The sequence below is a fragment of the Lithobates pipiens genome, unplaced genomic scaffold (genome assembly GCF_037356315.1).
Source record: "Lithobates pipiens isolate NorthernLeopardFrog02 unplaced genomic scaffold, aLitPip1_a1.2 Scaffold_22, whole genome shotgun sequence".
Taxonomy (NCBI): domain Eukaryota; kingdom Metazoa; phylum Chordata; class Amphibia; order Anura; family Ranidae; genus Lithobates; species Lithobates pipiens.
Window position 1 is genome coordinate 41,345,266 of NW_027507784.1, and position 16,674 is coordinate 41,361,939.

Below are 16,674 nucleotides of genomic sequence, written 5' to 3' on the forward strand. Positions count from 1 at the left end.
TGCAAGGACCGCCATTTTATTCTCTAGTGTCTCTACTACAAAAACACACACGAGACCACACCTTTTGCTGGAGTAAACTGGCCACAACAGCCTTTATTAAACACGTCTTAAAACTCACTCCAACAATATATCAATAAATATATATATATACAAACATCTTATAAACAAACATCTTATAAACAAACATCTTATAAACAAACATCTTATAAACAAACATCTTATAAACAAACATCTTATAAACAAACATCTTATAACAACCCGAGCCCCCCACACCTTCAGACCATTTTCTGATTAACCGTCTACCGTCAGAAACCACCAGAAACACAAGCTGCCTCCTCTGTGATCTTCTCCCGAGTGACTCACTAGCTCCGCCCTTGTGCTTTATATTGCTCCTCAGTCACCCCTGTCATGCCAGCACTGCATTAACCCTTTCAGGCTATATTCCGTGCTTCTCTTTTTCCTCATAGCAGCTGTAGCTTTTGAAATTAGCACAGCTGTGCTAAGTTCTGCTCACATCCACATTTATTTACAGAGATCTAACAGACTTGTAAGGGAAAAGCACCAGATTTATTTTTTCATTGGGAAAAAAATAATAAAAAAATTATATATTTATATACATATTTATATTTTAACAAACTCAACTCGATGTTGAAAATTTCACCCTAAGATTTTCAGAAAAAACAAAAACAAAAATTCAAAATTCTGAAAATATGTTTAATATATAAAATAAACAGCCCACATCTCAATAAACAGGCTTGCTTTGCTTTGCCACCTTTGAAAGATCTGCAGGTGGAGGGCACGTGGGAATGTTCTCTAGTGAAAACCTCTTGGATACAGCCTTTATTAAACACGTCTTAAAACTCGCTCCAACAATATATCAATAAATATATAAATATATATATACAAACATCCGATATAAACATCCGATATAAACATCCGATATACCGTATATACTCGAGTATAAGCCGAGATTTTCAGCCTCTTTTTTGAGGCTGAAAGTGCCCCCCTCGGCTTATACTCGAGTCATCGCTGTCTGCCTGCTCGATCAGCGTGTCGAGCAGACAGACAGCGGCCATTCTATGATTCAAAAGCCGCGCCTCCGGCTCCGCCTTCGCCTGTGATAGGCGGAACACTGAATTTCCCAGCAGCCTGTGTTCCGCCTATCACGGGCATCCGCTCATCCTCGTACTACGGACGAGGATGATACGACGTCCGTGATAGGCGGAACACAGGCTGCTGGGAAATTCAGTGTTCCGCCTATCACAGGCGAAGGAGGAGGCGCGGCTTTTGAATTTTACAATGGCCGCCGACGAAGAGGGCACGGGACGGAGGCAAGGCAAGGCACGGGACGAAGGCAAGGCACGACACGGGACGGAGGCTCGGGACAAAGGCTCGGGACACAGGTAGGCTGGACACACACACACACACACACACGGATGGAGACACACACACACGGATGGATGGATGGATGGAGACACACACACACACACACACACAGGGATGGATGGATGGATGGATGGAGACACACACACACAGGGATGGATGGATGGATGGATGGAGACACACACACACACAGGGATGGATGGATGGAGACACACACACACAGGGATGGATGGATGGATGGAGACACACACACACAGGGATGGATGGATGGATGGACACACACACACACAGGGATGGATGGATGGATGGACACACACACACACACAGGGATGGATGGACGGACACACAGGGATGGACGGACACACAGGGATGGACGGACACACAGGGATGGACGGACACACAGGGATGGACGGACACACAGGGATGGACGGACACACAGGGATGGACGGACACACAGGGATGGACGGACACACACACAGGGATGGACAGGCATGTCTCACCCTCGGCTTATACACGAGTCAATAAGTTTGCCAGTTTTTTTGGGGGTAAATTGGGGGCCTCGGCTTATATTCGGGTCGGCCTATACTCGAGTATATACGGTAAACATCCGATATAAACATCAGATATAAACATCCGATATAAACATCCGATATAAACATCCGATATAAACATCCGATATAAACATCCGATATAAACATCCGATATAAACATCCGATATAAACATCCGATATAAACATCCGATATAAACATCCTATAAACGCAAGAGTAAATGAAGCTGCGGATCCCATGACTGCATTGCTAAAACTGATTGCCGGTTTGTTGGCAAATCCTGAAGCAGTGGGAAAACTGGAAATAGGCCCTGCACTAGGTGCCTGAGAATCCGGCTTGAAGCTGAAACTACTGGCAGACTGAGGTGCACTGCTGGCGGAGGAGCCTGCAAAATAAGAGATTACTGTTAAATCAGTGTGAGGCAGTAAAACCGTGGATCAGCTGCCTGCTCTTTCTGCCCCCTGAATGCACGTCTGAATGAGAAAACATTCATAAAGACAGGCTATCATGGATTACTATGCTATAAACCGCTTTTTTATTTTTTAGCAACTTTTTTTTTTTAATTGAACACTGACTATTGCACATGTTCAGCATAGATGCCTGGAATCTGTAAGAAGTCCCATTTGGCAGGACAATGTAGCTCCAACACACGTGTAGAAGTTACATTATCAGTGCCTGCCCACTTGCTGAAGAAGATGTTGGTCCAGTAGAATAATTCCAAGAGCATGGCAGCCACTTCAACAGAGTGGCAATGGGAAGCCCTGAATGGTCATTGCTGGAAGAGGATAAGCTTGGGAGGTAAATGGGCCATAATGTGCAAGATGCTGTGTATGCATACACATAGTCACAAGTGCTTCCAACTCCAGCCAAAATCTTTTTTGATAGAGTGTAGCAGGGTTAGAAAGCTTAAAGTGATACTAAAGTCAGTTTTTTTTTTTTTTTAATATCAAACATGTTTCATAGTTTCATAGTTAGTAAGGTTGAATAAAGACACCAGTCCATCCAGTTCAACCTCAGTGAGTGTCTACCCCTATCCCTGTACATTGCACACTCACATTGGTCCCTAACCTCAAGGAGCCCACAATCCAAGGTCCACATTCATATACAAGGGCCAATTTTGGACAGAAGCCAATTAACCTACCTGCATGTCTTTGGAGTGTGGGAGGAAACCGGAGTACCCGGAGGAAACCCACGCAGGCACAGGGAGAACATGCAAACTCCAGGCAGGTAGTGTCATGGTTGGGATTTGAACCAGTGACCCTGCTTACTGCTAGGTGAGAGTGCTAACCACTACACCACTACACACTGTGCCGCCCCTACTTACCTGCTCTGTGCAATGGTTTTGCACTTGGCAGCCCAGATCCTCCTCTTCTTGGATCCCTCTTCCTGGCCCCTCCCTCCTGTTGAGCGCCCCCCACAGCAAGCTGCTTGCTAAAGGGGCACTGGAGCCGAGTCACAGCTCTGTGTGTCCATTCAGACATGGAGCTGTGGTTCAGCCCCCCGTCTGATTGGCTAATTGACTTTGACTGACAGCAGCGGAAGATAATGGCACCACTCCTGTGTCTCTGCCAATCAGGAGAGTCCCAGAAAGCCAAGGCACTCATGCACATCACTTGATAGAGAAACAAAAACAGGCAAACAGCTTGTCTTCAGCAAGCAAAAACTATCAAGTCCTGGTGCAAAAACAGTCCACACCCCTCCAGTCCCACTCATTTTCAAGTTTCCAGCTGCCTAAGGGCTCTTTCACACAGGCATTGAAATGAGGTGGTTGTGTCGTTTTATTGCTTCCCAATCGCCTATTAATTCCACACTGAATTGTTACAATAGGGAGCGGAGGAACGTGTTCACACTGCAGCGTTAGCATTGCTGCGAGGCCAAAATAATGCTGCCTGCAGAGTTTGGTAGCCATTGACACTTTGCAACGGTCTCCATTCACTTCTTCCCTTCACGACAACCGCACCTTAAACACACTGTAAACGCGTCTATGGCATTTACAGTGTGGTTGAAAAGGGTCAAAAGTGGTAAGTTCCCATACTGACCTTAAAAAAAAAAAAATACGACACACGGGTCATCTGAGAAGTGTTTAGCAAGCGTGTCTGGGCCACGAGCTAGTCCACATTGCCCAATCAGCTGTGTTCTGCTCTCTCCCTCACAGACAGGTGCCATCTGTTTCTTCTTCCTTTTCTGGACTTGGTCTCCATAATCAAGGTTTGAAGATTTTTCCCTCCTAAAACCCTTGAAAGTCACTAATGTGGACTTACCAATCCAGAATGTACTAAAAAAAGGAAGTCCTCTCTTCTCCAGCCAGACTACCCCAGATCCCCTCACCCTGCATGATTGTGACCCCCTGAGTACTCAACAATGTCTTCAAACTGTCCCCCTTAAAAGGGACCACAACCCAAATAGTGAGGAAATATACCTGCTGTCCAGGACCCATCCCTGTCATTCTGTGCGACATTTAAAAGGTTTGTTTGTTTAGTTAACCACTTGCCGACCAGCGCACAACGATGTACGTCGACAGAATGGCACGGGCAGGCAAATGGGCGTACATGTACGTCCCTTTAAATTTGCGGCCCTGCCATCGGGGAGCGCGCCGCCGGTGCCGCGCTCCCACGCTGGTCGGGATCCCCGTGAGTCCGGTCGCGGGACCCGATCGCCGCGGGCATCCCCGCGATCATCTCACGGAGCGGCCGAATGGAGAAGTGCCGTTGTAAACAACATTTCTCCATTCTGCCTAGCAACTAGTGACGCTGATCTTCGCTCCATGTGATTGGAGCAGAGATTAGTGTTCACTAAATTTAAGCCCAACCCCCCCACAGTTAGTAACACATCCCTAGGAACACTTAACCCCTACACTGCCACCCACTGGGTAACCCCTTCACTGCCAGTGTCATTTACACAGGAATCACTGCATTTATATACCAGTGATTACTCTATAAATGACAATGGTCCCAAAAATGTGTCAAAAATGTCTGATGGGTCCCCCACAATGTCGCAGTCACAATAAAAATCGCTGATCGCCGCCATTACTAGTAAAAAAAAAAAAAAAAAAAAAAAAAAAATAAAAATTATTAATAAAAATGCTATAAAACTATCCCTATTTTGTAAACGCTATAACTTTTGCGCAAACCAATCAATCGCTTGAATGTAGAAGAATACGTATCGGCCTAAACTGAGGGAAAAAAATGTTTTTTTTATATATTTTTGGGGGATATTATAACAAAAAGTAAAAAATAATGCGTTTTTTTCAAAATTGTCGCTCTATTTTTGTTTATAGCGCAAAAAATAAAAACCACAGAGGCAATGAAATACCACCAAAAGAAAGCTCTATTTGTGGAAAAAAAAAGGACGGCAATTTTGTTTGGGAGCCACGTCGCACGACCGCGCAATTGTCAGTTAAATCGACGCAGTGCCGAATCGCAAAAAGTGGTCTGGTCTTTGACCAGCAAAATGGTCCGGTCTGTAAGTGGTTAAGGGCCAGAGATTAGCTTGCATTTAAGGACATATTAGTGAATTTGACTGAAATATTTTGCACTGAAGGGCCAATTGTACAGTGCAATAGTCAATTTTTCAGGGGTTTAAAATGTCAAAAGTTAATTTGAACAGGATGTTTCTGCATCTACAACACAATGGATGTTTACTGAAGCTAAATCTAAAATAGAATTAAAACTATGTAAACAATGGTGCCATATGGGGTGCCCCCAAGTAAAGCTGATGATTTTTTATCCACCTGATACAGTAATCATGTCTGTGCTGGCCTACTGGTGTTCCCTTTATCACATCGGTAATCAGTGTGAGCAGTATCCACATACGAAAATGTATGACTTGCATAACGTTAATGGAAACTCACTTGCAGTGGGAAAGGAAGAGTTTTGTTGTCCTCCAAACATGGGAGCTGAGCTAATGGCAGGCTTGGTTAGTTCTTTGACCTGAGGAACAATAGACCAAGAATTAAAAAAAAAAAAATTAAAAAAATGCACGACTGCAAAATGTATTCTTTACAAATATTGCTTTAAAACTTAAGGCCCATACACACGATCAGACTTTTTGACAACAAACATGCAAATTAGCTGTTTTGGAGCAACATCCGACCGTGTGTATGCTCCATCGGACAAACTTTTTTGGTTTTCATCGGACTTTTGTTGGCTGTGCGAACGGACAAACTTTCTGGCAACAAAAGTCCGATGGAGCAAAGTCTGATCGTGTGTACAGAAAACCATAAGACATTTGTACAAAGTACAAACAAGCATGCTCAGAACCAATGCAAAAGATCAGACAACAATACAGAAGTTGACCAAAGGTGGCGGTAAAGAGCAGAAAAACCACATGATTTGGTGAAAGTTGGCTGAAAAAGTCCTGCTGTGTGTATGTGATACAAGTTCAGGGCCGACGCCCTTTGTACAAAAATCCAAGGGAAAGTTTGTACAAAGTCCTATCGTGTGTATGAGGCTTTAGTTGTTCAAGGCCCAGTCTAAGGTTCATTTACACTGGCAAAAAATATTCCAGTTCAAACACACCGTGGTTTTTTTTTTTTTTTTGTTTTGAAAAAAAGTGTTTTGAGTCTGCATAAAGTGACATAAAAACACTTGTAAAATCATATAGATACACACACTTTTAAAACACAAATATGTGTAACACTACAAAAAAAAAAAAAAATACTGGATGTTTTTGCCTTCAGACGTTTTTTTTCTACAGTCAAACTCTCCAGCATTTTATCCTATGTGTCCATGCACGCATAGGCTGTTATCAACTGTTTTTGGCTGTAAAAAACCCACAACTAGTGGGTTCTGAGAGGCAGCTTTCAGCTGTAAAAACGTTCTAACGTTAAAAAAAAAAAACACAGAAAAACACGGCTCCCCAGCGTTTAACGTTTTTGATCCATTACATTTTTTTTTTTTAAACGCTAATGCTGAAGAACGCTAAAAAATGCTATTGCAAAAACTTATAAAAATTCCAGTAGCTTTGCAGTGAGTTTTTCAAAGGTTATTATAACGTTCAGTCTGCACGAGGCCTTAAGCCCCATACACACTATCAGATTGTCTGCTGAGTTTTTCCTTCAGATTTACCAAATCCATGTAGTAGAAGGGCCTGCCTGATTGCATACACATTGAAACTCCTAAGGTTTGTCCTCATATTATATGGTTTTGGTAAATCTGAAGGAAAAACTCAGCAGATAATCTGATAGTGTGTATGGGGCTTAAGTCTGAAGCTTCCCCTCACAGTACTCGGTTTTCCTTAGTCTTATCTGGCACCCCCCCAACTGTAAAAACACCCTCCTCTGCCCATACTTTGCATTATCTACTGTCCTACCACCCCCCCTCCCCTTACCAGGTAAGATCACAGCTCAGTTACTATAGGTGGGTGGTAGTCACACAGCAATATACAGCACACGCCTGCATTCTGCAACCTGTACACGGCACACGCCTGCCTTCTGCATCCCCCTCCATCAGGTCAGCTACACTATACCTGGGTGGTGGTGGACACAGCAACCCCCTTCCCCTTCTATGACAGGCCAGCACAGTTAAGGATGACAGGACAGACACACTCCTCCAGCGTCTTCTCACAACCCACACACCCCCTATCACCAGCTCACCTCGGCTCTCAGCTTCAGCTGGGGAGGTTTAGACTCCGGAAGATGATGTGGACACAGAATGTAACAGCAGCCACCCCCGTGCTGAATGATGATGACACACTCAGCTCGGCTGCTCAGCAGTGGTGGGTGGAGCTAGCAGGGGAAAACAGAAACTAGACCATACTATTTCGGCCGCAGTGCTGGGGGTGTTCCAGCTCACAAAAAACATAGTAGCCAGAGCCAGGGATTCCCTTCAGGATTCTGTCAGTGTCTGAGTGAAGAGTGAACCCCATAGCAATGCCACCCAGCCACTTACACCCCCCTCAATGTGTGGCACCTGGGGCAGATGCCTCCCCCGCCCCCCACTTGGTACGCCCCTGCCGGGGGTCTACTCCCTGCACCCGCTTTCACAATTTAACCACTTGAGACCCGTGCTATAGTCAATTGACGGCTACAGCGCGGATCTCCTTTTCCGGGACTATGTCTATTGACGTTGTCCCGTGTACGAGCGCCCTGCGCGCGCCCTGTGATCGGCGAGTCCATGAGACTCGCCTGATCACCGATCCGTGCAAGGGGTCGATCCCGACCCCTTATCACGTGATCAGCTGTCAGCCAATGACAGCTGATTGGGTGACATAACGGAGCCGGTAATCGGCTAGTATTCCTCCTCGCGCTGATAGCGCGAGGAGAAAAAAAAAAAAGCTGATCACCGGCGGCCATGATCGGGACATCAGTCCCGATCACGGCCAGCAATGCAAGCGCCCACCTGCCCCCTGCCAGTGCCCACCTGCCCCCTGCAGTGCCACCCTAATAAGTGCAACCCAGCAGTGCCCATAGTGCCACCCAGCAGTACCCACAGTGCCACCCACAGTGCCCACAATCTGTCTCAAAGGTGCTGCACCCCAGTGCCGCCCAGCAGTGCCACCTATCAGAGCCACCTATCAGAGCCCATCAGTCCCATCTATCAGTGGTACCTATCAGTGCCCATCCGTGCCACCCAATCTGTGCCCATCTTTGCCCATCAGTGCTGCCTTATCTGTGCCTATTAGTGCCGCCTTGACTATGCCCATCAGTGCCCACCAATGCAGCCCATCAGTGCCCACCAATGCAGCCCATCAGTGCCGCCTAATCAGCGCACTTCAATGAAGGAGAAAAATGACCCGTTTGCAAAATTTTATAACAAACTATTAAAACATGATTTTTTATTTTTTTTGCATCTTTTTTGTTTGTTTAGCAAAAAATAAAACTCCGAGCTGTAACTAAATACCACCAAAAGAAAGCTCCATTTGTGGGAAAAAAATGATAAAAATGTCATTTGGGTACAGTGTTGTATGCCCGCGCAATTGTCATTCAAAGTGCATCAGCGCTGAAAGCTGAAAATTGGTCTGGGCATGAGGGGGGGTTTAAGTGCCCAGTAAGCAAGTGGTTAAAATGTCAAAAGTTAATTTGAACAGGATGTTTCTGCATCTAGAACACAATGGCTGTTTACTGAAGCTAAATCTAAAATAGAATTAAAACTATGTAAACAATGGTGCCATATGGGGTGTCCCCAAGTAAAGCTGATGATTTTTTATCCACCTGATACAGTAATCATGTCTGTGCTGGCCTACTGGTGTTCCCTTTATCCCATCGGTAATCAGTGTGAGCAGTATCCACATACCAAAATGTATGACTTGCATAACTTTAATGGAAACTCACTTGCAGTGGGAAAGGAAGAGTTTTGTTGTCCTCCAAACATGGGAGCTGAGCTAATGGCAGGCTTGGTTAGTTCTTTGACCTGAGGAACAATAAACCAAGAATAAAAAAAAAAAAAAAATAAATAAAAAAATGCACGACTGCAAATATATTCTTTACAAATATTGCTTTAAAACTTAAGGCCCATACACACGATCAGACTTTTTGATAACAAACATGCAAGTTAGCTGTTTTGGAGCAACATCCGACCGTGTGTACGCTCCATTGGACAAACTTTTTTGGTTTTCATCGGACTTTTATTGGCTGTGCGAACGGACAAACTTTCTGGCAACAAAAGTCCGATGGAGCAAAGTCTGATCGTGTGTACAGAAAACCATCGGCCTTTTGTACAAAGTACAAACAGGCATGCTCAGAACCAATGTAAAAGATCAGACAACAATACAGAAGTTGACCAAAGGTGGCGGTAAAGAGCAGAAAAACCACATGATTTGGTGAAAGTTGGCTGAAAAAGTCCTGCTGTGTGTATACAATACAAGTTCAGGGCCGACGCCCTTTGTACAAAAATCCAAGGGAAAGTTTGTACAAAGTCCTATCGTGTGTATGAGGCTTTAGTTGTTCAAGGCCCAGTCTAAGGTTCATTTACACTGACAAAAAATATGCAAAAAATATTCCAGTTCAAACACATCGTGTGTTTTTTTTTTTTTTTTTGTTTTGAAAAAAAGTGTTTTGAGTCTTCATAAAGAGTGACATAAAAACACTTGTAAAATCATATAGATACACACACTTTTAAAACACAAATATGTTTAACACTACAAAAAAAAAAAAAAAAAAAATACTGGATGTTTTTGCAGCAGCCGTTTTTGGCTTCAGACGGTTTTTCTACAGTCAAACTCTCCAGCATTTTATCCTATGTGTCCATGCACGCATAGGCTGTTATCAACTGTTTTTGGCTGTAAAAAAACCCACAACTAGTGGGTTCTGAGAGGCAGCTTTCAGCTGTAAAAACGTTCCAACGTTAAAAAAAAAAAAAAAAACACAGAAAAACACGGCTCACCAGCGTTTAACGTTTTTGATCCATTAAAAAAATGTTTTTTTTTTAAACGCTAATGCTGAAGAACGCTAAAAAATGCTATTGCAAAAACTTATAAAAATGCCAATAGCTTTGCAGTGAGTTTTTCAAAGGTTATTATAACGTCCAGTCTGCACGAGGCCTTAAGCCCCATACACACTATCAGATTATCTGCTGAGTTTTTTCTTCAGATTTACCAAATCCATGTAGTAGAAGGGCGTGCCTGATTGCATACACATTGAAACTCCTAAGGTTTGTCCTCATATTATATGGTTTTGGTAAATCTGAAGGAAAAACTCAGCAGATAATCTGATAGTGTGTATGGGGCTTATGTCTGAAGCTTACCCTCACAGTACTCGGTTTTCCTTAGTCTTCTGAGCTAAAGGACACCCAGTGTATATCTGTCGTCTCAGAGACTGAGGAGATCCTGTTTGCATTTACTATTTAGTGATGCAGAGCCCAGCACTGAACTCATTACATAGGTGCCATGAGGATCACCCATCTCCAAATGAAGACTGAAGAGGACCAAGCGCATTGCCAGACTAGCCCAACGATTTTGGATAAAGGCAAGTATAAATTAAAATAATAAAAGCATAAAATACTGATGGGTGAGTGTCCAGGCAGCTGAGCCCTGAGTTGTGCTTTACAGGGAAAAAAAAACAAAAAACATTTAAAATCTGAACAACCAACTACAGCAACAGAGAATTGTCATACTTGTTTTATGCAAATGTAAAATGCAAGCCTAGGAGTCACTTCAGTGTTTTGAAACTACAGATGCTAGGGTAGACTTGACAATAAAAAATACAATTAAAATATTTTAGAGAAGTTCACCTTCATGTTCCCAATCCTGCAGCTCCCCCCACCCAATGACAGCATGCCGGGGGTCAGGGGTGTACCTAGAGCATTCGGCACCCAGGGCCCATCCTATATCTGGCACCCCCCCAACTGTAAAAACACCCTCCTCTGCCCATACTTTGCATTATCTACTGTCCTCAGGGACAGATCTGATCCAGAGATCCCACTGTATGGCGATCTCTGGATCGGATCTGTCCCTGGGGACAGCATTGGCATTGATGATTTGATTCAGATTTGGGAACTGACCTGCTGACAAGGCGTGTTGCTTGCTGGATGTGGATGGGATCTGAGGGCTGCAGGGAAGATGGCAAGATGCTGCTGTGACCTGCTGCTTGCTGGACGGATCTGATGGCTGCAAGATGTGGGTGTAAATCCCCCTTTATCAGATCAGCTCATCTACTCTATACCTGGTTTGTGAACACAGCAAAACCACCCCCCCCCCCTCCCCTTACCAGGTAAGATCACAGCTCAGCTACTATAGGTGGGTGGTAGTCACACAGCAATATACAGCACACGCCTGCCTTCTGCAACCTGTGCACGGCACACGCCTGCCTTCTGCAACCTGTGCACGGCACACGCCTGCCTTCTGCAACCTGTGCACGGCACACGCCTGCCTTCTGCAACCTGTGCACGGCACACGCCTGCCTTCCGCAACCTGTGCACGGCACACGCCTGCCTTCCGCAACCTGTGCACGGCACACGCCTGCCTTCTGCAACCTGTGCACGGCACACGCCTGCCTTCTGCAACCTGTGCACGGCACACGCCTGCCTTCGGCAACCTGTGCACGGCACACGCCTGCCTTCGGCAACCTGTGCACGGCACACGCCTGCCTTCTGCAACCTGTACACGGCACACGCCTGCCTTCTGCAAACTGTGCACGGCACATGCCTGCATCCCCCCCTCCCCATCAGGTCAGCTACACTATACCTGGGTGGTGGTGGACACAGCAACCCCCCTTCCCCTTCCCCTTCTATGACAGGCCAGCACAGTTAAGGATGACAGGACAGACACACTCCTCCAGCGTCTTCTCACAACCCACACACCCCCTATCACCAGCTCACCTCGGCTCTCAGCTTCAGCTGGGGAGGTTTAGACTCCGGAAGATGATGTGGACACAGAATGTAACAGCAGCCACCCCCGTGATGAATGATGATGACACACTCAGCTCGGCTGCTCAGCAGTGGTGGGTGGAGCTAGCAGGGGAAAACAGAAACTAGACCATACTATTTCGGCCGCAGTGCTGGGGGTGTTCCAGCTCACAAAAAACTCACAAAAAACAGAGCAGCCAGAGCCAGGGATTCCCTTCAGGATTCTGTCAGACAGTGTCTGAGTGAAGAGTGAACCCCATAGCAATGGCACCCAGCCACTTACACCCCCCTCAATGTGTGGCACCTGGGGCAGAACGCCCCCCGCCCCCCGCTTGGTACGCCCCTGCTGGGGATCTACTCCCTGCACCGCTTTCACAATTTAAAAACACTGCAGCAGTGTGGGACTCTGCCCACATGGCTGCATTATTCACAAGAGTCCTGAGAGTCAATAGACTACAAGTACTGACAGACATCCTTAGCAGCTGAAGGCTTGTAGCTCTCAATGAACTACCAGGACGCTGGTGAACATCATTGTAGTTCATTGGATCTTCCTGGACTGAGGTAACTGCTTGCCCATAGTGGAGGTATGAGCAGACAGCGACACTGACAAGTTTGCAGGAGCCTGACACTGCACCCACTTTCTTCTGATCGCTGGTGCAATGCTTTCCAGGCTCCTAAGAAAAGAAAAAAAAAATTGTAAATGCTAATTTTTTACCTGCAAAAAATGCACAACTTATACTTTACTTGCCTGTAAATTTAATATCTTGGAATACAGTGCAGGACATAGCCTGAGCAATCATGGATCCTAGCTGGTACCTTCAAAGTAAATCAATGCTGGAAATCTTTTGAGGACAAGGCCGTTGGATGTGTCCTCTATAAGCCTACCCCACTTTGCGAGTCCTCCGTTTTGTAGCAAGCAAAGCAGCATAAGCCCCGGTTCACACTGCCCTGACTTGTCATGCGACTGGAGCAGGGGTCCTCAAACTGTGGCCCACGTAGGTAATTTACCCAACCCGCGGGAGGTGTGTTCAAGTGAGGCACGGCGGATGCCTTGATTTCAATCACTACTTCCAGGCCAGTCTTCTCATCTGGCCAACGCCATCTTGGCCACCTCCTGGGCTTTATGAGCTGTATCCACCCCCCCAGGTCACACTCATCAGCTTCATCCTGTCCCTAAGACTGTCTGGGGCTGGCCGGCTGGCCTGGCCTGCCCCACAGATCTAGCTGATATTTTCCCCATCCTTGCAGCCAGGCCTCATATTGGCTCCTGTTGCACAGGTGTGGCTACATTGATGGGCACCGGAGAGGCTGCCCTGATGGGCCACAGAGAGGCTGCCCTGATGGGCCCCAGAGAGGCTGCCCTGATGGGCCCCAGAGAGGCTGCCCTGATGTCTTGTACCTCTGTAAAGAGGGAATGCCTCAGGTAACCATTGTTTGGTGCGTACCTGTGCCTTTGGTTCCCTGTAAAGCCTCTGTATCCAACTGATGTATTTAGTGCTAAATCCATAGCGTTTCAGGACCTCCAATAGATAGACCCACTCCACAGAGTTTTCCCCTTAGTTAGTATACAGTCTCGTTCTCCGTCCCATGACTCGTATGTTCTTCTATACTTCTTGCCCCCCCCCTCCCCCCCTTCTCCTTCGAGTTAGTTATAACTAGGGATGAGCTTCGTGTTCGAGTCGAACGTACGTTCGACTCGAACATTGGCTGTTTGGCCGTTCGGCGAATTCCGAACGTTTTGGCCGTTCGCGTCAAAATTCGTGTGGCCCACAATGCACTGCGTTGGCGCAGTGCATTGCTGGCTCATGATTGGCCAAGCATGCACTGTGACCCCGCATGCTTGGCCAATCGCAGCACCAGCAGCAAGGAGAGCCATGATTGGCCACAGGCATCATAGCTCAGGCTGTGTAGTGCACGCCCCACACTATATAAGGCCGCCTTTGAGGCGGCCTCGTGTAGTGTGTTGGCATCTGAAGCAGTGGGTGTTCTGTGTACCTTCAACACAGTACACACCAATCGTTTTTGGCTGATTTCCTATCTTGCTGCTGTGTAGTGGTTGTTGTCTGTGCCCTGACTGCAGTATACACCGCTATATTCACCTCACCTATATAGCTAGTGATCTAGCTTTAACCACTTAACAACTGCCCATTGCCGATTAACGGCTTCAGGGCGGTTGTTTAACTCTGAGAGGCCGTTAATTAACGGCCTCCCAGAATTCTGCTCTCGCGCGCCCCCTGGGGCGCGCACTCGAGAGCATCCGTGACCGCCGGGTCCTGCATCACGGATCACGGTAAACGGCCGCTTGTCGCGGCCGTTTACCACGTGATCGCTCCGTCAAATGACGGAGTGATCACTTGTAAACAAACCGGCGTCAGTTCCTCCCTCCCCTCTCTGTACCGATCGGTACAGCGGAGGGGAAAGAGATCGGTGTCAGCAGCGATGTGGGCTGCATCTGCAGTGCCCACATCGCTGCTCACCGAATTTAACCCCTCAATTCCCTGCCAATACTCTGCAATACCAGTGCATACTCTGCAGTACCCTGCCATTACTCTGCAGTACCCTGCCATTACTCTGCAGTACCCCGCCATTACTCTGCAGTGCAGTACCCTGCCATTACTCTGCAGTACCCCGCCATTACTCTGCAGTACCCCGCCATTACTCTGCAGTGCAGTACCCTGCCATTACTCTGCAGTACCCTGCCATTACTCTGCAGTACCCTGCCTTTACTCTGCAGTACCACCCATTACTCTGCAGTAACCCCCATTACTCTGCAGTACCTTGCCATTACTCTGCAGTACCCCCCAATACTCTGCAGTACCCGCCATTACTCTGCAGTACCCCACCATTACTCTGCAGTGCAGTACCCTGCCATTACTCTGCAGTACCCTGCCATTACTCTGGAGTACCCCCCAATACTGTGTAGTACTCCCCAATACTCTGCAGTACCCTGCTATTACTCTGTAGTACCCCGCCAATACCCCGCCAATACTCTGCAATACCCTGCCATAAATTGCCATACCCAGCCATACTCGGAGATACCCAGCCATACTCGGTGATACCCTGAAATACCCAGCCATAGACGCCCCCCACCCCTCACCGCCCTCCGGTGCTTCTACCAACTCGCCAGTACGATCAAAGCCAGAATCTTTTTTTTTATTTTTTATTTCAGGCTTCCCAGCCTAGAGGTGAGATGTGGGGTCATATTGACCCCCAGATTTCACTGTAAAGAGGACCTGTCACCCCATATTCCTATTACAAGGGATGTTTACATTCCTTGTAATAGGAATAAAAGTGATCAAAAATATATTTTTGGGGAAAAAAATGTCAAACTAAAATAAATAAAGTAAAATGAACAATAAAAAAAAAAAAAAATGTTTTAAAGCGCCCATGTCCCCATGTGCTCGCATGCAGAAGCGAATGCATGCGTAAGCCCCGCCCACATATGAAAACGGTGTTCAAACCACACATGTGAGGTATCGCCGAGAACGTTAGAGCGAGAGCAATAATTCTAGTCCTAGACCTCCTCTGCAACTCAAAACATGTAACCAGTAAAAAAAAATTTAAAGCGTCGCCTATGGGGATTTTTTAAGTAGCGACGTTTGGCGCCATTCCACGGGCATGTGCAATTTTGAAGAGTGACATGTTTGATATCTATTTACTCAACATAACTTCATCTTTCACTTTATGCAAACATTGGGCTAACTTTACTGTTTTTTTTGTTTGTTTTTTAAGCACAAAACTGTTTTTTCCCCCCAAAAAACGCGTTTGAAAAATTGCTGCGCAAATACCGTGTGAGGTAAAAATTTGCAACGACCACCATTGTATTCTCCAGGGTCTTTGCTAAAAAAAAATAAATATATAATGTCTTGGGGTTCTCTGTAATTTTCTAGCAAATAAATGATGATTTTTACATGTAGGAGAGAAATGTCAGAATTGGCCTGGGTGCTCCAGAACGCCTAATGGCGCTCCCTGCATGTTGGGCCTCTGTATGTGGCCACACTGTGTAAAAGTCTCACACATGTGGTATCGCCGTACTCGGGAGTAATAGCAGAATGTGTTTTGGGGTGTAATTTGTGGTATGCATATGCTGTGTGTGTGAAATAACCTGATAATATGACAATTTTGTGGAAAAAAAAAAAAAAAAGGAAATAGGCCGTCAGTACTTCAGGTGTGATCAATTTTCAGATATTGGCACCATAGCTTGTGGACTCTATAACTTTCACAAAGACCAAATAATATCCACCAATTTGTACTTATTTTTACCAAAGATATGTAGTAGTATGAATTTTGGCCAAAATTTATGAAGAAAAAATTACTAATCTGCTAAATTTTATAACAGAAACGAAGAAAAATTCATTTTTTCGCAGAATTTTCGGTCTTTTTTCTTTTATAGCACAAAAAATAAAAAACTGAGAGGTGATTAAATACCACCAAAAGAAAGCTCTATTTGTGTGAAAAAAGG

General features: G+C 45.8%; 1 protein-coding gene and 1 long non-coding RNA gene across 4 annotated transcripts in view; one reads left to right on the forward strand and one right to left on the reverse strand.

Annotated features, from left to right (window-relative positions):
* Positions 1-16,674, forward strand: part of LOC143923661 (uncharacterized) — a 66,533-nt gene that overhangs the window by 20,996 nt on the left and 28,863 nt on the right. The window lies entirely within an intron of this gene.
* Positions 1,230-12,322, reverse strand: LOC143923662 (uncharacterized). Of its 2 annotated transcripts, XR_013261750.1 has the most exons (4): positions 12,186-12,322; positions 9,203-9,281; positions 5,783-5,861; positions 1,230-2,317 (listed from the first exon to the last, which is right to left on the reverse strand). It is a non-coding gene; the product is annotated as an uncharacterized LOC143923662 (long non-coding RNA). The 2 variants fall into 2 exon arrangements; XR_013261751.1 differs by lacking the exons at positions 9,203-9,281; positions 12,186-12,322 and adding an exon at positions 7,526-7,661.